We start from the raw sequence: 20817 nt of genomic DNA on the forward strand, positions 1-20817 counted from the left end.
ACATCCTTTGGTAACAATTACCATGTCTGTGAAGAAGAAAACAAAATCAAATAAGCAACAATGTCTGCATCTAGAATTAAGAAACTGCATGAGTTTCTTTTGTACTTATCACCGTGATTGCATGCTAATTCATGCACTGGATATGCAGATGATTCATACTAATAATTTTATATAAGCACGTATAAGGTCTTTAGAACAGCTAAAAATCTGGACCTGATTCAGGCAACAAAGAAAAATGCCAAATCTGAATGATTTTTACTAGCAGTTCATGTGTGGAATGAAAGAAATTTCCCCTATGAATTGCTGAAAATGTTCAAGGAGAATCCTTACTCCTCTAACTAATTGTTATTTTCATCAGAAATGTAAGCATTTGTCATGGCACATCATAAATTACTGATAACATATCAGCAGTGAACATTTGTAAATGAGATAAATGCAGTAAGCATTCATACTGCTTCCAGAGCAGTTAGCACTCTGCCACCCTTCACCACCCAAGTTTGCTGGTATTTGAGTTATTTACAAACCAAAGCTGCTTGTCTTTAAATAATCTTTGTAGTTGTACTGTATTATTATCCAAGATGCATAGCAGAACTCCAGCTCCAAGTCAGTTATGAAATTCTCCCCCCAGCTCCCTCGAAAGGGGCCCTTGTTGATTTCTCAAGTACTTTCGCAGCCAATGCCCACAGTTGCTCTGCGGAAAGACGTGACTCATGCCCAGTTCATTCCTTTAAAATTCTCTTCAGCTCAGTAAATTCTGGCAGTCATTCCAGCCCGTTCTCTGGGAGTCAGAAGCACACACTGTTTTAGCTGGATGTACTCTCTGGCTCATTAAATGGAGGAGTTGCTTTATCATTACTTTCCTATCAATCAGGTACTGTTCACAAAATAACGTAGATAAGCTAAGAAAGAAGTGGGGGCTTACTTATTTATCACTGGAAATCAATATGTTGGTTTTAACTGAAGTAATGTTCCTTACATAAGTTGTCCATTATATCAGCCCTTATACAGTAATTTATTGGAAATACGGGAATTTTACAGTCACAGCTCCAGTAAGCACAAAAAAAATTCTGAATAATTCTGAAGTAGAGTCAATTCAATCAATCCTTAGACTTGTATTCCAAGAACTCCCCCTTCTCTAGCAAACTCAGACAACTCATCAACTGACTTTGCCCAAGACTGCTTTTTGGAAAGGTAAGTCTGTGTCCTCCAGCAACCTCACTGCCTCTTACAACTTCTTTAGTGTACTCATGGCTTCTCCTGAGAAATGGCAGACATTGAACAGCTTTTCTTCACTGAGCTTTTAATGTTCCAGCACTTCCACCCTTTGGCAGTAGAAAAAGTGAATCTATGTCTACAAGATAGGAGACTGGACTGCCTTAAAAAAAAGTCCCTTGGAGATAAAGACAGGGCAGAGCAGCCAGGAACTGAAAACGGAGTGAGCTATGTTTCTATATCCCCACACACTCTGCTGCAACCAGTCCACAAAACTGTCCACTGGTCCCAGGGACATCTGAAGATGAAGATATATATGAATGGGGAGAAGAGGGCAAGCTAGAGTCAATTGATCTGGTCCAGCTCCCACTGAAATAATTTTTCTGTTCTTTTAAAAGTACAAGTTGAACTATTTCAAAACCACTCTCTCTCTTACGATTTACTATAGCAAAATGCTGTAACTCACTACCATCTTCTACACAGAGAAAAATATAAGGGTAGCATTCATCCGAATTGCATGCATTTATGGTTTCACAGCTTTTGAGCCATTGTGTCCAAAAGTGCTTTCTCAGATCCAGGGACAGGAAAATTTTTGATACTAATGTTAACATATTAATAACAACATTACTAAAGCTGTGGAAAAAAACACATAATCATCAGTTTTATTGTGCTTTCTGTTTTCCGATGCCTCTGCTCACCAGTCTGCTAAAATATTTTAACGACCTAGGCAAACGTCAAGCTCAATACAGTCTTTAAGACCTGAAATGAAAAATGTCCTTTTGGATTATTTTGTAAATGTTAGATATACAGAAAATAGTAACTAGCTCGATCCTCTTTTCTCTTTTTTTTTTTTGCAAAAATTACAATACACTCCAGCCAATTAGGATGGTCCTTCAACCCTACATAAATTTCAGAGCACATCCGACTTACAGCCATATTTAACATTGCTGTCTACTTGAACTTCCTTTTGAGAATTTGTCAGCAATACCTTATTCTTCTTGTTAATTTAAGGCAATATTTGGCTAATTAAAGCTAGTAAAAGTGAGAGCAGAACTTGCAAAAAATCTTGAAAAACCACTCTTTTAAAAGTTCCAGTTCAGCCGCCTAAATATGTTTTAGCTGAGATTTATCACACCAATCTATACTCACTCAAAAATAGGATGCTTCACCTAAGCTAGACATCTCCTCTCACTTTGTTTTCAGTGAAAAGATGCAGCCACTCCACCTCAAACCTATAGTTCAATTCCAGATTTTGTATTCTTCCAGAGACTGACAACACAATCAGAGGAGATTTCCAGTGGATCACAAGACATCTATGATTTATAATCCCTATAAAGGTAAACATAAGCTCGGACTTAGCTCTATTTACTGGTAAAAGGAGTCAGCCATTTAAATGCCAGAGTTTCCTTTTAAAATTTCAGTGCTTTCTGTTTACTGTAGTTTTCCCATTGTTGTATCAGACTGCTAAGACAACTCTTTTGAAGAAAAAATGTATCCTTATGAAAGGCAATTTTATAAGATATCAAGCAATACACTTTCAGAAGGCAAAAGCTCTCTGAAACCCATAACCTTATGTGAAAACACCAACATCTGAGCTATGTAGTTGTCTGCAGTTTTATCCATTTCAGGCAAAATAGAGCTTCCCTTCTTCACAGCAGACTCTGGAGATCCACCTACAGCATCCGCAAGGCAGCCATAACTTGCTTGGTATTAGATGTGTTAGCAGCAACTAAGAATCACAGCATTGCTAATTAGAAAATCCTAGTCTGTTGGCTGATTTCAGTGCCTATTGATTTTCATTATAATTTTCCTTCTTTCAGAAGAAGCATGCGAATGCAGCTTGGGCATGGGTATGTTAAGAAGGGTAGGAGAGAAAAATCAGTATTGAGCATTTATTGTTCCTTCTCCACTTCCTTAAGGATGAACTCAAATAGATTGTTTGGAGGAAGGCTAATGAATTTAGATCAGGGCTTACAACAGCTGCCAGCAGATGGGGAGAGGCTGGGGGGAGCAATCTGCCCGAGGTGAAGAGAGACTATGAGAGGAGCAGGAAAGTACATGCCGAGAATGCTGCCTTTTTGACAGGTCAAGTAAAGTGCAATTTATGAGATCAATAAACAGGCCTGCCATTATTATGGATTAACCAGGCTTTTCTTCACTTAGAGACTTCTGCAATGCTAGAGAAAATACATAGGATTCCTGGACCCTCTGAAATAGGCTGTCTTGGGGGAAAGGTGCAGGGAAAGGGGGAAAATGGGAACAGAGGATTACCACAGACATTCAGCTTCCCCTGCCCTCTGCTTCATCAAAATATTCCTATACCTATACCTTGATAAGAAGTTTCAACCTTTTTCTGATCCTAAAGTGTTTCATCATCACAAAGCTCCTAATATATATGTATATTTAAAAATAAATAAATGTTAATGAAAGTCTTGCCTTTTTATCCTTAGAGAATCAGAATTTTCCTTAAAACCTTTGCATTAAGTTCTTTCCCCCCTAACTCTTATACATGTGTCAGCCTGTCCAGCAGCTGTACACTGAAATGACTAAATAAAACAGAATTACTAAATGCATATTTATTTTTTAAGGTGCTGCACCCTCCCTCAGGTCTCCTATTGTTCACTTGGGACCCTGGTGTAAATAGTCAACATACCGCATTGGAGACAAAATCATGCTCTTTGACAGTCTTTGTATACTGTAATATTGAAATCAATGAATCTAGAGCAATAGCACTGTTGAGCATCCAAATGATGTACACAAAGCAATTTCCACTATCACGTATGATAACGTAATGTTAATATTAAAGGAGAAGACAGGCTATCTTCACTAAGTAGCACACTGGTGTGGTGTGCTACTTACCACAGAAATCGTAAGTTTAAGGTTGCTTTGTATTTTTGAAACATTAAGACTCACATAGCATCAATCCTGATGGAGGGTCATAGGAGCTAATAATTCTAGTACTATGAGTCCCATTACTGAACTTTTTAGAACATATATCTTAGGAAAAAAATGTCTTGGTTAAGGCAAGCCAGAACAATTTATATTTGGATAACTGATATTATCAATAAAAACAGAATCACTAATAATAAAAGAAAGACAACACAGCTCTTTCTTCAGCCTAAAACCCAAACTATCATTGCTTGTAAATTGGTTTTTGGGTAGGAAGAGGCATGAGCTTCATGACAGTGGTTGATTAAAATGTGACAAAGAAAAGTATTTTCTTGTGAAAGCTTTGTAAAACAAACAAGCAAAAAAAGTGAAATCCTCTAAGATCATACTCTCTATCTCCCTCTCTCTGTTATTATATACATGCTTAATTCTGTATTAGAAGATTCTTGTTCGTGTGTATTTATGGCAGTAAATCTACTACCTGTAAAGTAAGAGAAAGAGAGATGAACAATATGTAAATGTCAGTAAACATTCCTTACAGTTATTTTAAGTAACTAATCTGTGTTGCTGAAATGCTAATTATTTGTTGAAGGAAAATGAAATATAGTAATTTATTTCATGAAATACATTTCTGTTTCAAAAAAGACCAGGATCACACATACCATTTGGCTTGTCCTATTCAGGTATATACTATTTATTCACTTTAAGAGATCAGATGCCATCATAATATGAATAGAGCTATGAGTATATAAATATTCTTTGTGTATTTATATCCATTCACAAGTGTCAGTACAAGTACTGTGGTCATCATGTGGCCTATGCAGTCCTTTATTTTTATCTCTTCTCCTCTGTTAGACCTCGAACAAATGAAAACCTAGTAAAATAAAATTCACTATTTCAAAGAGCCACTTTGTTTTAAGATATGTTTTGTTTAGTATTTCCTCACTATTGTTACAATGTGAGGCATGCAGACTAGTACTAGAGACACCACAAGATGTTGGAAGAAGGTTTCCAAGCTCAAAGGCAGGCAGGTGCCCTACTTACATTAACATACTCCTAACCACAGTACCCTTGCCTTCACACACTGATAATCTCATACCTACAATTTTAGGCAACTATCTCTCTTACCTACTGTAATACTTACATGTCCAATTTTCCACACAAAAAACCTCTACCTGAATCCCTTTCCCATCTGAAGGACCAATTTGTGCTCTTTAGCTTCCCATTACAACGTTACTTTTTTCTCCTACAATCTCACTCCCAGTCACAGAATCCTGGTCTTCATAATTCATTTGAGAAGGAAACACTTTGGATAAGACTAAACATGTAGAACAGAGGAGACACAAAAGTGTTTCCATCCCCTAGTCAGATATTTAATTAATCATTATTTAGACAGTTCTCCAGTACTGGAGATGTGATGGCTGTACAACCAGGCAGATTTTAGACAGTTTTAAGTTCTTAAGTATTACTGGAGAGACTCCAGTGAATGGCTACAGAGATTATTAGGGACCTGAAGCATCTTCCTTATAAGGAAAGGCTGAGAGATCTGGGACTGTTCAGCTTGGAAAAGGCTGAGGGCAGTGAATGTTATCAATGCTTATAGATATCAGAAGTGTGGGTGTCAAGTGGTTGGGGCCAGGCTTTTTTTGTTGATACCCAGAGACAGGACAAGGGGTAACAGGTACAAACTGGAACACAGGAAGTTCCATCTTAACATGAGAAAGAAGTTCTTTACTTTAAGAGTGACAGAGCACTGGAACAGGCTGCCAAGAGAGGTCGAGGAGTCTCCTCCTCTGGAGATATTTAAAACCCACCTGGATGCTTTTCTGTGTGACCTGCTATAGAGAACCCATTTAGCAGGAGTGTTGGACTAGGTGACCTCCAGACGTCCCTCCCGACTGCTGTGATTCTGTGATTGTAGTGATGGTATGATTGCACAGATTTGAAAGTATGCTTGCCACTAGCTTAAGGTCTATAACCACAGAGGCTAGAGCATCCTTGTTTCAATGATCATGTGATACAAATGCTAACTCCTACACATTCTGCCTCCTGTTCTGTTTACAATGTGTTTTCACTTTTTCAAAACCTGTTTCGCAGACACAGCAGGGACTTTGTCACTTCGTCTTCCTACAGACTAAGTTGCAATTTCTGTGTTACGCCATTTAGGATGCCATAATGCCATAATGCATGCCGAATAACTAAATACTTGTGCAGATATTTAAGTTATCTTTTGCCTCGAGACAAAATTAATTGTGGCAAACAATGTTCACCAGGGTAGTAAAAGCTGCCTAAGAACCTGGAAACTATTGTGAGCTATTTGCCTGTCCTAAGCCCTAGATCACTACATCTGCTTCAAGTATCCAAGTGAGCTGATCACTACAAAAGAAACAGATCCAATATGGTACACAGTTTAGAAGCTCGCTGTAAAACAGAAAAAAAGTGAGGCATTTTCTATTCCCCAAAATACTCCCCAGGAAAAAGAATATTACAAACAGCAAAATGATCAAAAAATATATCATCATAAATAGCACTGGTCTAATCATGACCCTAGTGGACTAGTGTATCTTGAAGTTTTAAAAGCTGAAATTAAATGTATTTGCCAGAAATTCCACCTCGCAGATCACTCGACAATAAGCTCAAATGTACTAGCAGCAAGGTACAGTGTCATCTTAAAGACAGCAAAGGGATATGAGAAGAAAAGGTGAAGCCTTTAAAAAAACAATAATAACATAGGCCAAATAATAATCTACCCTCTATCTTTTGAGGTGGAGAAGGTTGCGCTCTTTTTATTTTTCACTCTCTGCTATGGAGTTAAAGTTGAGTCATTTGAAAATCACATTTCTTTCAGAGCAGAAATATAATTTCTCAGTTAGAAGTGTTTTCCCAAATGGTAGATAGCACTGCCATTAGTTATTTGTGCATGTGTTTTACAACTAGATTTTGTCTAGGTCTGAGGGCTACAGGCCTGCTTGTTCTTCACAGCATAAAGCCACATTTTTTCCTGTGAACATGCTCAGAACAGAATTTGAAGGTCTGATGAATGCTGAGGAGATGGTGGATGGTGTAAGAGGAATGTGACTGTCCTTCATCTAAATATGCAGCAGCGCCTGTCTAACACATTCTTGTATCATCTATTCAGGCTGTTACTTCAAACCATCTTCCAAAAGTCACTTTACTTTGTGTACTTTGACTAGTTTGAGGATTTTGAGCGAAAATATAAAGGGGAACCTCTGGAATCTCAAAGCAGTCAGGAATCCTGTCAGATCTAAAATTTGCTGCTCCAAGTAGTCTTCAACTGGAAATAGCTGGTTGTCACGATGCTGCGCTACTAGAACAGCCACCCATGACAAGAGTCTAGATGCTGTGTAGTCAGAGAGCAAAAGGGTCTGACAGTTCGAAAGCTATAGACCTATTCCTCTCTTTTCCACTGTTGTTTTACTCTGCACTTTCAGAGTAAAAACTTCCAGTATTTTCAAAATTAAAATTAATCAGTTCAGTATCTGAGATGATTTTTCATTTCATAATTAGGCTGTATTTTTAACATGGTTAAAAAAGGATTGGGAAAAATTGTCAATGTTTCATTTAATCCAAAACACTCTTCACCAGTTTGATATTATGTCATTGTATGGAGAACAGCTAAATCTGTTATCTGAGCTAGATCTGTTATCCTAGCAGAAAAAAAAAAAAAAAAAAAACACAAACAAACAGTTACTAATGATCGTAAATAGATGTGGAACTGGAATTTACTGAATACAAGTGAGCATTGATATTTTTAACTTAAAGAGTAAAGCACAGAAATTTCAAAAGTTTGTTACTTAATCCACAGTCAAAACTACTGCTAAAAATTCTGACCTGTCTTTATTGATCTACTTTAATGCACTCCTAGAAGTTATTATGAATAAATTTTCCCATATCGGGTTTTTTTTCAATGTTTTTCCATGATTATTGCAAGCTACAACTTTGGATACACTGCTTCTTTAATATCCAAATTCTTTCTAACACACATAGTCTAAGAAGTATGAGATAAAAATGAAGTAGGATTAAAATAGAAGGGTAGTCCTCCTGGCTTCACCCTTTCTCAGGCATTTGAAAGTTCAGCATTCAGTCTAAAATTATTCAGTAGGATCCCTCAATACCAATATAAGCATCTCAGGACTGACATTCACCCATCTGAAGTACAGGATCCAAAAGAGATTATCTAAATTGCCTCACAGAGGAGTCTGGGTAATAAATTGTGAACTTTTGGAAAGCAAACTTAAGAAATTAATTGTGTCTCTTTCTGTGTAATGCTTGCCTTCAACAACATGAAAATAATCTTGAGATTTAAGTACCAAAATCCCTTCATTTTCTCCGTATGTTTAGAGTTTCTGGGCTAAATAGCATTGCTAAAATGCAGCAGAAGTGTCAGTGATGCTCGAGGACATTTATACACAAAGTTAGTATCAATGGATGGATTTCTAGGCTGGAATTGTAGATTAAGCTATTCTCTTTATTATTTTTTTTGTTTGTTTTTAATGATAAGTTGTTTTTCTCCTACAGCTTCAGGAATTCGGGCAGTAACACTATCTTGTCACAAATAGAAAATAGTATTTCAGGTCTCAGTTGGAGCATCCCTGTGCAGCACCAACAACAAAAAATAGACTCTTGGTACTCCACTTTAAAACATAAAAATTTCTATAATTCTTTATTTAAATGATGAGAGTTCAAACTCTTACTTAGATCAGCCATCCTATGTTGGTTCTACATTACTTCCTTGTCTTCTTACACATAGAAACAAAAGCTGCGCTTACTGAATGATTAAGATTTCAGTTCAGATCTGCCCTCTATGCTTACAACATTACTACATAATTGGAAAATGATTTAGCAACAGGCCATGAACAGAAAAAAATCAATGGATCTTGATAATGAGATCTGTCCTGCTTGTTAATTAATCAATTATTTAAAAAAAAAAAACAATATATATTACAGGAGGTGCTGCACATGTTACTAATATTGCAAGACTGTTTCATCTTATTTTACTAATAAGGTTTTGTGAGGAAGGGTGAACTCTGTTTAAACTATCATTCATCTTCATTTCATATCTGGCCAAGTTCCTAAGCAAGGCCAGAAGGGCACGAAGCTTTTGTGAAATAATAAACTATTCCTTAACACTGAACGTTGATGATATTATCTCTACTTAACTGATAGAGCATCTGCTTTCTACCTCATTAATCACAGATATTAAAATGCAATAAGCCCTGTTCTTGAGTCTTAAAGAAACAATATTTAGCTTCTTTGGTCTTATCTTTTTGACAGGCTCTGTGCTGCCTACTATAATGGCAGAATTGTTTTCCCTTCATGTCCTTATAATTCAGTATATCTACTTATAATTCAGCAATCTATATGAGTAATTTTTTGCTTGTCTTTTGATACGTTGTCTTTTGATCAGATTATTTCACTTTTGAAGTAATAAATTCCACTGCCATGCAGATTAGACCGATTCTCTGTGATAGTCATTTTCATTTTATTTTTGTTTGGTTAAGTCTTTTAATTCACAAGAACATCTGAGGTAACAACATGGACATTTGTTGACCTGCACTGAGTGCATCATAACCGCACTGCCTCAAGAGAAGCAACTGCAGTGTTTGGTTCCTCCGTTCTGGTGTCCCCACAAACAAGGACTTTGGAGTGAGAGTTTCATTATTAATTTCTGTGAACTGAAAGGTAATCCATCTTCCTCTCTCAAAATGCTGGAATGTAATTTACAAAAATATAGTCAGGAAAGCAGATAGACTTTCCTAACACTTCAGCACCATTTTCTCTCCATTCTTGTTTTCAGTCAGAGGTCAATCACACAAAACTTCAGGTATGGTAAGTCATGAGTTATATCTGTCAAAAAAGGAGCAGAAAGCATCGCAGATATCTGAACAGGTGGTAATGTTTACCTATATGTATAATATACCTTATAGAGAGCTTATTATATTGAATTGAAAACTGTTGTTCTTTGTCAGCATAATGGCATTTTTAAATCTCCCTTAGGAGGTCAGTGATACATCCTCTGAAATGTCTCTTAAGTTATATTCTAATGTCTAGAATTATTTGGTTACTTAACAGAACGCTGTACTACTGTGAGAGTCATTTTGTTAGCAATGACATCATACTTCTATGAGGCCTATGTCTTTTATATGGGAAGACAAATGATTTACGATAAAGGGGGACAGCTGGAGAATTAAAGTTTTTTTCTTTTTGGTCCTTTCTTACATCATGTTCCTTCACAAATGTTTTTATGTCAATGCTTTAGATAGAAAGGTACACCAACAGACATAAAACATGCAGGCTTTCTAGAAAGATTTGTAAATAACGACATCCAGAAGAAACATCTTAAAGAGGAGACAAAGTCAGACTTGAGAACTCATAAGAGACTCAGTGAAATGCTTATGGAATAAAAGACTAAGATCAAGAACTTTCCAAAGCACATGATTAACAATGTGTGTTTTGGGGTAGTTTAATGGCAAGCACATTTTATTTCTGTTCTGTTTTCTTAGTTTTTGGCATGAATTTGGATAAGTGTTTCAAAATTTCTCCAGAAGAGAATAGCTAGAAACTGGTTTTGCTAACAAGATCTGCAATTCAGCATCTGCCACAGAGTATTATAAAAAAATGCCAGATATTCAGAAACTGGCAAGGAAAATCAAATGAATTGGCAACACCACCTATAGAAAGTTGTTCTGCAAGTGAACAGAATTGATGTCTCCACAAAAAGGAACACCAAGTTCAGAACTATCATTTTTATGGAATCATTCTCACATACTCAAAGTTTTATAGCTAAATCTTATATCATCTGAATCAAGTCTGTTCTTGTCATTTTGACTGAAATGAATTGACCTTATTATCTTTATGATTGTCAGCATGTGTATCACAGCTTGCCAAGTTCACAGCAGAGCATATGTCAATTACTACTGGTTATAAACAACTTTTAGAAGTCATCTCCCTTGTAATCTTATCTTTCATTTTGAATGTTGACTTTTCTGATTAAGTAATTACGAAATTTCTGTACTCAGTTACTGAATCAGCCAGCAATCAACTTGTAACACAACCAAATATGACCAGGAGAGGCTAAGTCAATTTTTCAGTGGAAGCAGTTCTGAGATTCAGTCTAATCTCAGGAGTTCAGTCAGAAGAAGAATTCAGGCAGAGTTAAATATGTATTTATTTAACTGTCTAACATGTTAGATATGAGCACAGTAATATATGGAAAATTGCATCAAATATGAATTCAAAATAAGGCTCATAGGACCCAAGGAGTGATAAGATTTGTTTCTGCAGCAAGTCATAAACAGGGCCCAACAAACTACTAATGGTAAAGGGAATTCTGTTCCAGTTCAGATTCTAATCTTCTACCCAGTACTGAGCTTTATAGGAATTATTTATGCTGAGATCAATTGGAGTAGTGCTGCCTGGTATGTGCTGTAGATTCAGAGTTGCTGACTGTGCATGGGCAAACTGAATAGGCTCTCACATGGGACTAAGAGCATTCCCAAAGCTCTTCAGTGGTGAGTACACGGGTGCCATAATAATGCCCCAGGTTGAACATTCTAAATTTAGATGAGATAGAACACTCTTCCATAATCTTATGTGGCCAAATGAGTTATCGCATAATGAATGAAAAGGGGGCTCCTTTTTCTCCCTGTGTGGAAAGCAGACGAGAATGTACAGTTTCACCTCAAGTCGGAGTTTGTTCATAGCGTTGCAGCACACAAATCCCTTGACTGTATGATCTAAATGATCAACACTAAGCACACGGCCAATGGTGACCTCAACATTAGAATCTTTAAAAAAAGCAGCAGACTTCTTGATATAACTTTGGCCTTTCTTTCTGTTTATATTACTGTTGTAAAAATTTGGCATTTTAGCCTCACATTGTCGTCTCTGCTTTGAGGAGGGCAACAGTAAGACTTGTTCACAAGCTGGAAATTCTTGGTCCAGTGGATGATTACAACCCTATTTTTAGTCTCCCATCTTTGTGTTACACACAAAAAGAATGAATGCAAGAACATCTGCAGGGATCTTGAAGAGATATTGAATCACTGCTCATGCACTAATCTGACTACAAAGACTGCAGCTGAGATAACACTTTTAAAATTGCTGAGTGCTCTCACCTTGGCCAGTGATACAGAGAAGATAATGGAAATAACTTTTGCTGATTTTGATGAGCGTTCTGTCCATCCAAGTAAGTAAACTGCTGGGGACAAGCATAGGCTGCAACATAGGGAAATTGTTTTTCAATTAATAATAAAGGCAGACAGAAAGATTAATGGAGTTGATGTAAACAGTTGACCAAGGCCATTTTGAAAGCCCCAAGGTAATCCTGAAACCAATAGCTACATATCACAGAATCAAAACTGTGGAGTGCATCTGATTTGGTTCTGGAACAATTCCCAGTCCTGCCTTGCATAACAAATAGGTGTAGTTAATAGCACATGTTTACACAGTATTTTATAGTTTAGGATTGTGAAGTAATAATATGTTGGCCTTCCTAATAGCTCTGAAAGCTGAACAGTTAGGCCTATAGGTACTGAGAGACTGAGAGGCTTGCCCAACACCTTTTGCAGCTATGGAAGAAGAGCGTGGAAAAAGTGTCATTTATGACACTCAGGAATTGATCTTTAACATAAGTTGATCTTTTTCCTCAACTAAATAAATGTAAACACACGCTTCTTTGTGTATTCTGCAACTCCTTCTACTCTATTAGGCTGTTAGTGAATGTTGAGGAATGTATCTGAAAGTACTGAGTTTGACAGTAAATGGCAGGAACAGCAGGGCCGGATTGTGTGCCTAGACCTGTTCTAGAGCTGTATGGCCAAGTTTGCCAGGCATTACACAGTAGAAAATCACTCATATCTCATACAACCTTGTTAAATTTACCACTTGCAGCAGCTCACGCTGGAGCTGTGCAAACCCACTTTGATCCAAACACAGTTCCGCCACACAGACGTGTTCAAGTGAACCTGTACATCCTCTCAATACAACAGCAGGAACAGGTAGAGCTCTGTGCAAACATGACTATGGAGCCTCTTGTTCGGTGCTGTCTTCTGCCCTCAGCTGCCTGAAGCAGAAGAGCAGTGGTGCCTCTGCTTTGGGCAACGACATGAGGTGATGCTAACCACAAGGACAGTGCTCACCAAACCATCCTTTAAATCTTCAGCAGGACAAACCCAAGATTTGCTCCTTTAATTAGTGCTTTTTGCACTTGAAGCTTTTCCTCTCCCTTTTGTTAACCAAAGGGGCTGTTAAGGGAGGGTGTAAGACCCTCCACCATAAAGTCTGTCATATACTTTATTGACTAAAGCCAAACACATCTGTAAATGTAAGATCATGAAAAGGAAAGCTCCTGCTCCACTACATATTTCCAGATTTCTGCAAAGCTATCATTATCTCACAGAACATTTCACTTTGCAACAAATATTTCTGGCTCATAGGAGCTTCTGAAGCAAGAAAGAACATGTAGGTGTTGTGAAAGTCTCTCAGTGTTTTGTTCAACTAACAAAGAAATGTGTCCTGTTACTAAAATCTCTGTCCCATGGCTGGACAAAAAGCACTTACACTCCAAGCATTGCAACAGCTGGAATCCTGCATTGTTCATGTCACCACCAGCCCTACAAACCAGAGCCAAACCCAAACCAAGGCTCCTCCTGGCTGCACTGGTCAGAGCTATGCTAAGCTATGCTCAGTACAGAATGAACATTCAATAGTTTCCAAATGCTGATAATAACAGCAATAAAAAAAGTGACAGCAATCTTAATAGCTGTAATAATTATTATTATAATAATAATGATATATCTACATACTTCAAGCTGCATTTAGAATAGCTTAAACCAGATTCAGCATGTCACGGTCTGAAGAATCCGCCCAGGAAATTCAGAAACACTTAGCTCACCACAAAGCAAAGAGAAAACAATGAAAACACTTGCAATAGATTCTTGTCAATGGAATACTTACGGGCCAGTTCTTAAACCAGAAAAAAAAAGCTGCTGAATATTATTATTCAAGAATTAAAGAGTTGTTTTTCGGTGTTTCCAAATTATGACATTGAAAAGTTTGTTGAAAGCTATAATTCAATAATAATCATAGAAATGAGATTAAACTGGGCAGGCTGAGGGAAACCTTCAGCCAGGGTAACTCGGCAAAGTTACATCAATGGAATTATACCGAACTACACCACCAAGCATTTGGCCAAAAGTGCAAGGAGGAAAGGGAATGCAGCTGTGTACACAGGGATGCCTGAAAGCTGAAGAAAGACAGCTAAAAATACTGCACAAAGCTACAGAATTCAGGCCTTCATATTATTTTTCCTTAGATTAAAATAATTTGGTTCTTTCACTTGTATAGACAAAGATTTTCCCCCAGATGAATCAGTGGAACTATTGTTTAACATTCTACCTGCAAGCTTCTGGTCCCTAGCCATAATCCCAGGTTCCACTCTTACAGAATATGTAAACAAATGTTCAGAAGAATTAAAAATACAAGGAAAATAAACCCATTCTATTCTATTAAGCTACTTACTCAAACAGTATCAAGACATAATATCTCTTTAGCTTGAAAGACAGCTGGTTTCCTCAGAATATTTCTGTCAACAACAATTTTAAAAACATGGCACATTCACTTAATTGTTCTATTACAAGATTTTGTGTGGGTGAGACTTACGGCTCCTGACTTACAATATCTCGGCGTATGCGTGTTGCATGCAGAGTGCCCCACTCAGCTTGACACAATCAGCCCAGAAGAGTATAGTTCTTCCAGAAACGCTTTGCAATATCAACAGCCTCACTTGCATGGCTGATACTCTAAGGCATCTGAAACAGCTATCAAAGCTTGTGTTTAGTAAGATTATTATTAAGATCAGTTTCAGATTATATGAGCTGCATATCTAAGCCATCATGACGTTCTGGGGTGTGGTGGGTGCTTTCAGGAGGGCTTTGATACTGAAAGATAAACACCTAATACTGTTTGAGAAAGCATAGATTACTCATCTCCATAAACAAATAGCAGATTTGAGGGCAAATGGCATTTTGGCAAAGCACCTAGAAAACAACCAATTTTCCACTTTTCATACCATGAGATGCCAGTCCCTGGAGTCTGAATCTCAGCTCAAGTCCATGCAGACAGCGAAGACACAAGGGTAGTTCAGTTGCCAAGGCATAGGCATATGCCTTGGGGCAGGTGATACAAACAAGGCCCAAACCTCCATACACTTCAGATTAAAACTCCATTCCCTGTAACAGAAGTTTATAATCTCAGTTTACAGGTCAACACACAAGCACGTAAGTATAAGTATCTGAATCAGCAAAGTCACAGACATCCCAAACTCCATAGGAAATTGAGAAAAATGGGCTTTACGCAACAGCAGTTATCTGATCTCGTTCAGACCATATAGTGGCATTAAAGTGATTTTTTTCAAGTAGAAACATTTTACAGTAAATTCTAGGTTCAAAATAGATGTTTTTTCCATTCAGAATGGATACAACTTTCTAATTTTCAATCCCTTTCCCAAAATGAAGCTCTAATCTTGAATGTTCAGTGCTCAGTACTCTTAAATGCTCAAGAAAATATTTGTTCAGTTCTCTTTTGTCTTCAATTTCCTTTTCATAAGGGCACATATACCTCCAGAAATATTAGAAATAGGTTTCATTTCTCTGGACACATGCCCTTCAATTCTCTCTGTGTCTGCAAGAAAGAATTCATGTATTTCCATAGGTAATGGAGTGGTACTGTGAGAGGGAAGTCACTAAGGAAGACTGAAATGAGCAAACACTATGGCGCACAAAAATATATTTCCACTTAGGTGTGACTGAATATCCAATTTGTCTGCTCTTCTTCTCCTAAAACATCAAATTCTTTACTGCAGCTGAATGCTTTGGATCACAGTTCCTTTTAGCATTAAAAATAAAGGGTCTTCACAGCTGGATTTTCCTTTGTGCGTTTCCCTGAAATCTGTTCACCTCCCTTACCCCTCTTCCTCATCTTCTCCCCACCCATACCCTACCTAAAGGAACTCCATTTTTTCAAACACTGCCTGCAGAAATATGTTTCTCCCTGAAGGCGAACAGGAGCTGACTGTGTCTTCCCACTTCACACAGACAATTGAATAAAGGCAAAACTCAGGTGTTTTGCAGTGCCTGCACATCACTCACAGCTCTATCCATGGCAAGGTAGAGTTCACCATCCCCAGGTGCTTACACTGCCATTCAAACAACACACAGCTGCTGAGAATTTTTCAACGATGCAGGGGACAGGTGCCCAAGTTTTAGTTTATTTCTCTTGATCACTGCCACTGAAACTCATCTTCCCTTTCACAGCCATGGCTCCCAGCTCTGTTTTTATAATACTAATTCTCCTACTTCATTTTGCCTGGTTACCAATACTCACCCATACACAGGTCCTTGCCAGTCCATGAGATCAGTGTAATCAGCTTGTTTAGTATCTCTGTCAGCTGGCACAGAAACTCCTAACACTTCCAGGTCACCAGTATGGCAGTGCTCCTCTATCACACATCCCTGCTGACCAGTGGTTACTTACCACTCTGAGCAATGCAAATGTACTGCAGAGTACCTGTGTGACAGAGAAGATTTAGAGTTTCTCCTAACAGAGTCTGGGGTAGACTCCCAAGTCTAATCTTGTCTCATGATTCCTTCTTTTGAGTCCAATTCCACTTCCTCAAGCCTAGTTAAGAATACAGGTGTTTTGTCTAGGCAAAGAAAAAGGATAGAGAAAACACAGTCACTGCTGTCTTCTTTTTCATCTGCTTTGAGTTGCTGTTCCAACTTGTACCCTGCACATTTTTTCCTCCTATCTCCATGTGTCCCTGGTAGTTTACATCCTTCATAACATGTAGAGGCTCAGTACCAGTGCTCTCCGAGCTGCTGGGGTGAGCTGAATTGACTCCTGTTGTTGTGGGTGCACACTTAAATAGGAAATCATCACAAGTAAGACTTTCTTGTAAATATTCTTGTATTTTCTGCTTTCAGTCTTGGCTGCAACCCAGAGAAACAGATGTATAATAAAATGGGGGAAAAATCATATTTTGTGAGAAGGATGAATTACTTTTCTGTATCTTAAAATAAATACACAAGTAAGTAAAAAACATTATTATCATATTTTACTATCTTTTCAAAATGTTATTCAGTTCTTTACTGGGAGTTAGCTTGGTTCTCCCAGGACATGCCACACATAAGGGGCAGTGGTACTTAGAAGTCACAATCCTGGAAGAGCATCCATTTGTGCTAGGTAATGTGGAAACACTTTCCACACTCCTCATCCAGAGAGTTGATAATCTAAGGGCTAGCAAAGAGTCATGCAGCCAGCTCTGTTTCAGTGGCTCTTTTAGCCTCTGCACAAACTATCAAAGTAAGGATCTTTGATGGTAATTGCCAAATTTTATCATTTAAAAGCTGCAGATGAGACCTGAAGTGACAATCCCTTTCCCAGTCTGTGCTGCAAAGTGGAGTACACATCAGCAGAGCCTGTCTCATGGGACAAATTATGCACAATACCATGTGGCATTAATGCATGGAGCTTCAGAGATAGCCAGACTAGTTGAACTCAATTACCACTTTTCTACTTTAGTTTACAAACAAATTAAGTACATAGCCCGCCATTTTTGATAGGAATTTTCTTCATCTTTGCCGTCCCGTAATCTGTCTGTGCAAAAGGTGATCAACTGCAGTATTTATCAGCACTTAACCCTGGAGATGCAAAAGATGTAAAGAAAGCAGAGCGGAAGACAGAGCTGATGATCTGAGCATCCTTCTGTGCTGATGATACTAATCTTGACAGAAACTCTTTTCTTGGCCTAATGTAAGGACTAATATTTTACTCTCATTCCAAAGCTGGCTGACAGTAACATCAAGATGAGACAGACAGTGCTCTGTTGAATCTAACAAGACACTACATGCTTGAAAAAGAAGTCCTGCCCAGCTTTGTCAAAATTATAGCAATTTTATCAACCACCTCGGATCCAATGATCTGAGTTATCACTCTTAAGTTTTTTTGCTGGAGTATTTACTATTACTTTTATAGTTTACTTACTAAGGAATACTTTATTTAATCATATTTTCACATTGTTTTCATTTTGGGGACAGACATCAAAGAAGCTATTTCAACTTAGTCTCGGGAGACTAACTTGTGCAGTTTCATTAATTTAGTATCTCAGAGCAGAAACAACTTTTTGACACTTTTTAATTTTTTCTTTTCTGATTAGCAGCCTCTGTGCTCCTGTTTATTTTTTATGTCACTCGCACCTTCTTCTGCAGCTACATAAATGCTTCTTTAAAATTCCCTACTCTAAATTTATTATACAAAAAATTATATTAGAGCCCACTGGATACTTCCTTTTCCTGTGTAAGACTGATTTTTTGCTAAACTGATGTTCAATTAATGGCAAAAGGATGCATGAGGTGCTTAAATTTAGTCCCAAATAACATTATGAAATTCATTATGGGACTTATGTTGGAGAAGTTTTTATTACTACATTAATAGGTCTCCAGAAAGTCAGTGTTCTTTATTACACTAGGAAGAACAAAGTGCACAGAAATGGACATGAACAATGAAAGTCTTGCAATAACAAATATAAAGAAAACATACATTTTTCATCTAAAAATAGAGATGGTGACTTTACTTCGTCAAAGAACCGTACTGGTTGAGAATCAAAGAACTCAGAGAGTGGTTAATGAGAAGGTAACTCAATATGAATTGAGTTACCTTCATAAAATGCTTGTAAATATTCTTAGATTGGAAGCCTAGAAGAACAGTTGTGATTACCCGATCTAACAGTTGCATATCAAGGGAACAGATCTTCATCCAGTGAGTCCTGCAGCAACTCCATGCTATCTGTCTGTATTAAAGCATTTATTAAAAAAACATATACTCTTAGTTTTAAAACATCCCTAGTGATAGATAATCTGTTGCAACTCACACAATATTAGCTAATGTTTACTTAGTTCCACTGCAAACAGTTGCAGTTCACTCCTAGTTCTTTCATCAGCCTTTAAATTGTACAAAATCTTCTGTTAGCATCCCACAACTGTTAGCATCCCACAATTGGGATGTGGTCAGGCCATTTTTTGCAATTCAGTTTCAACTTTCTCATGAAGATACTGATTGATGCAAACAAATCATCTCTTTGCTCATGCAAAAGAGATGAGGGTCACAAGTCTTATCAGGCAGAGGTTCATTATTATAGCTCATCCGATTTTATTCAACTTGCTAACCTCCTTTTGCATGGATACAGTAGTGTGACTTAGTGGTACAACAGGGATAATACATATTACATTTGCAGAACACAAATCCAGGCCTGGGTTCCCCAGCACAAGAAAGATGTGGAGCTCTTGTAATGGGTCCAGAGGAGGGCCACCAAGATGATCAGAGGGCTGGAGCACCTCTCCTATGAAGAAAGGTTGAGGGAACTGGGCTTGTTTAGCTTGGAGAAGAGAAGGCTCTGGGGAGACCTCATTGTGCCATTACAATACTTGAAGGGAGCATATAAACAGGAGGGGGAACAACTGTTTACACGGGTGGATAGTGATAGGACAAGGGGGAATGGTTTTAAACTAAGACAGGAGAGGTTTAGATTAGATATTAGGAGGAAGTTTTTCACTCAGAGGGTGGTGACGCACTGGAACAGGTTGTGGATACCCCATCCCTGGAGGCATTCAAGGCAAGGCTGGATGTGGCTCTGGCAGCCGTGCACACAGCAGGGAGGTTGAAACTCAATGATCATTATGGTCCTTTTCAACCCAGGCTACTCTATGATTCTGTGATTCTATGAAAACCAGTCCTTGTCCTTGCCTAACTTTCCTTAGACTTATCCAAGGATAATTCTTTCCATGTTGCATCACGGCAAAATCTCACGTTCAGACAGGTCTTTACCAAGTCTGGAAGACCTCTCTTACTTTCAGAGCATTGTCTGCCATACTGTAAATCTAGACAGTGCATTTAATTCCCAGATGTGTGACTTTTAATCCAGCAGTATCAAAAGAAGTATTTTCAGTATTTCTTAGCCAAATAATTCACACTGATCAGCATTATTTATTCGTACTGTTAATATCTTCTCTACTAGTCTTTGTGATGCATTTGTCTTACCTGTATTTAGTTTATGCTTTCTTTCATATCACTGACAAAAGTGTTAAATAATATTTGGCCTAGGATTCCCATATATAACACTTGGAGATCTTTCAGCAAGCCATTTTTTTATTTCATTTATAGAGTACTATATTATATTATTCATTCTTTTCTTCCTGACAGTTCCCATAGCTCTGTGTACTGTCTACATCACTTTCACCTTCTTTCATGGCTGAATAAACCTATAAATAACTTCTGTTTGAAAGCCATGAGTCTGAAAATTGAGTGTGGTGTAGCTGAATATTTTAAGACACAACGCACCTTGTTATTTTCTTAAAGGGGTGAGGAATTGGAGAATCTAACATGTATTTGAACAGTTTCTCAAAACTTACTGATTTAAAATAGATCAGAAAGCCCTGACAGAGTTGTGAAATATCTATCAACATAAGGCATATTCAATCGACTTAACAGAAGATCTGTTTGTGTCTAGTAACCACTGCTTCTAAAGTTTTCATAGTAATTGTAGTGACAGTACCTATGAAGGAAAGGAGACCCTGTCCAAAGCAGGAGCTAGATTTCTGTCTTGAAACTGGACATAAGACTAAAAGAGCCACCCAGGCT

The 20817-nt window shown here is 37.7% G+C and overlaps 1 long non-coding RNA gene across 2 annotated transcripts in view; it reads right to left on the reverse strand.

Moving 5' to 3' along the window:
• LOC110393427 overlaps positions 1-20817 on the reverse strand; it is a 160305-nt gene that overhangs the window by 1849 nt on the left and 137639 nt on the right. For both annotated transcript variants that reach the window (XR_002435008.1, XR_002435009.1), the window contains 2 exons: positions 15194-15353; positions 12240-12339 (listed from right to left, as the gene is read on the reverse strand). This is a non-coding gene — a long non-coding RNA (uncharacterized LOC110393427). The remainder of the gene's footprint in view (positions 1-12239; positions 12340-15193; positions 15354-20817) is intronic.

This window comes from Numida meleagris, chromosome 2, assembly GCF_002078875.1.
Source record: "Numida meleagris isolate 19003 breed g44 Domestic line chromosome 2, NumMel1.0, whole genome shotgun sequence".
Classification (NCBI taxonomy): Eukaryota; Metazoa; Chordata; class Aves; order Galliformes; family Numididae; genus Numida; species Numida meleagris.